Source organism: Engraulis encrasicolus, chromosome 14 (genome assembly GCF_034702125.1).
Source record: "Engraulis encrasicolus isolate BLACKSEA-1 chromosome 14, IST_EnEncr_1.0, whole genome shotgun sequence".
Taxonomy (NCBI): Eukaryota; Metazoa; Chordata; class Actinopteri; order Clupeiformes; family Engraulidae; genus Engraulis; species Engraulis encrasicolus.
This window is the reverse complement of record NC_085870.1, coordinates 17,706,661-17,709,069: the sequence shown is the minus strand read 5'-3', so window position 1 is coordinate 17,709,069 and position 2,409 is coordinate 17,706,661. Positions and strand designations below refer to the sequence as shown.

The 2,409-nt window shown below is 40.5% G+C and overlaps 1 protein-coding gene across 2 annotated transcripts in view; it reads right to left on the bottom strand.

The window, feature by feature from the left end:
• Positions 1–230: 230 nt before the first annotated feature.
• The window catches only part of LOC134462211 (Krueppel-like factor 15), a 19,522-nt gene continuing 17,343 nt past the window's right edge, over positions 231–2,409 (bottom strand). For both annotated transcript variants that reach the window (XM_063215119.1, XM_063215120.1), the window contains exon 3: positions 231–2,409. This exon is cut by the window's right edge and continues 802 nt beyond it. The gene's annotated coding sequence lies outside the window, so the exon portion shown is untranslated.

The window sequence follows — 2,409 nt, the reverse complement described above, 5'->3', positions numbered from 1 at the left end:
CTTGCAGTGTCGCTATGGATACCTGTTGCATTGCACAGGTATCCATAGCGACCATAATTTCCTATGCAAAATATTTATGCAGAAAGGTATTTACATTACCTTCCATGATGCAATTGTGTCATTACTATTATCAGTGCCCTGATATACATCATTTGACTGATGATATGAATAAAGCTACTTGATAAGAGATATGAGAATGAATACAAAATACAAAAACACAAAAGAGATCATTTTCAATGTTTTATTTGTAAATGCATTTTGTGTAGAACAAAGAAAAATATATATAATATATTCATATTACTGAAACGTTACGTTATGTACACATTTGGGGTTTTACACTACAAATCTTCACCACAGATTGAAGATGCACTTTTATGTCATTATTTGAAGAAAGATCATTCCCGCCTCTCTTCTCTCATCCCATACATCTTTCCCTATGTACACGTCCCCACATATATACATACATTCATAGGATGCGATTTGAAAACAAACACCTGTATTCCAACAGGCATTTTATTTATTAAATTCAACAAATGAATGGAAGGAATGCCTGATAAACATATTGATCTGATGCATGCACCCCTGGTAGACTTGGATGACTCTCTTGGCCTGCACTTACACATGTTTCTGCTAGCCTGCGGCTGGCTGTCCGTTAAGGATAGCCAAGAAGTGTTCCAAGAAGGTGTTTCGGTAGGAAACCAGGTGAACTTAGAGGCAATGGCGCCTGCAGACTGTCTAAGCAGGTTTACCACTTTCGATAGGCTTACTTGGCAGGTTTATCACTTCGGGATGTTCTTGGAATATCAGCCAGCTAGCTAGCCAGCCTGGTCAAGGCCGTAAGGAACCAGTTCTCAGACAAGGGCAAGACGTCGCCCATGCAGCCCCTTGCTGGGGTGGCTGATGATGTGTTTTTGTTTTTGTAGTCTTTCCCTTTTTGCAAATGTGTGACAAGGTCCACAGTGTTCATAGCCCTTTCTCTCCTACAGGCACGTGGACATTCCAGTAACAGGTTGATTCCGATTTAGATCCTGGCCTCGCTACTGGAGACAAAATATTCCCACTAGAATAATAACACGATGGAAAACAAAACACCATAACATAACAAGAGAGAGAGAGAGAGAGAGAGCGATTCAAGTCCATGGCCGTGTATGCTATAGAGTAAGAATTTACATCCTTTATCTTGAGGTTTCCTGAGGTGCATTAAAATTCTGAATAGTTAACAACTGAATTCGTTTACATAGTACATCTGAATAGTGTTGTAAAAACATTTCAAATCGGTGAATTTAACCGTAACCCCAAGTGTCACTGTGTGTTTTCTGAAACCAACATCCTCAAAGCACAGAGGAAAGGTTTTTTTTGTTTTGTTTTGCAAAAGTTCAGACTTTGCATATGTGACTTTGAATGCACCTCTGATGCTACAACTGTTCATTTTGTAATGCTTTCTCTCAGAAGCCTTTCTCCGTGGTCCTTTATGGAAACCAACCCCAACTCACAGTCAAGGACTGAGAACCTGCCTCACAAACTGTCATGGTCCTGCAAAAACACAACTTGCATGAGAATCCGTAATGGTCCCAACAAGACCGGTACAGTTTTGCTGGTTTAGTGCCACGTTTCATGAAAAAAACAACAATAACATCAACAAAAGACTGTGTACATGTTGGTCCATCGGGACCAAGGTTAGACCTTCGGTAAGGACATACTGGTTCAGTATAAGGCCAGAGAGCAGACGAAAACACACTGTAGCGTTTCAGGAGATGCTTACAAGTACAATAACAACACCGTATCACTTTCAAAGCAGAACAAAGAATATCATCGATCCAATACTGATTTAAAGGCCAGTTTCGTCTTTTAAATAGGTACAACCGTTATTTGTGCGCATTGAGCATTTTTGTTGCGTTTGACATTAGCTTTTTTTTTCTTTTCTTTTTTTTGTCAAAAATCATTCTGCACTGCTTTCTCACTGTCCCCGTTGTGAGTAAAGATGAGTTGATTGTTGCCGTGCATGCCATTGTCAGAACCTTCCAGAACCTCCGTGAAGCTCCATGTAGCTTATGAACACTTGTGACCCCGTCCATTACTAACCCTTCATCTGAAGAACAACACTGCCTGATAATGTGGAGGTCGAACACCCCCCACTGTGCTATACATCCATGTAAATATATGATTCAGTTTGTGAGAAGCACCGTCAAAATGAATACTATTAGCATATGGCTGTTGGTGAGTAGACAGTAGGCCTTCTTCCTGCTTACAGTGAATGACAGGAGCACGTGGCCAAGTTTTGGAGAAAAAAACAAAAAACGGCACCGTTAAGCCTTTCCACAGTAGAGCACCTTGAGTGTTAATGTTTTGTCAGTAGCTTATGTAACAAAAGCGGACCTGAACTGCTCCCATTGCTAAAGTCATTGTGCT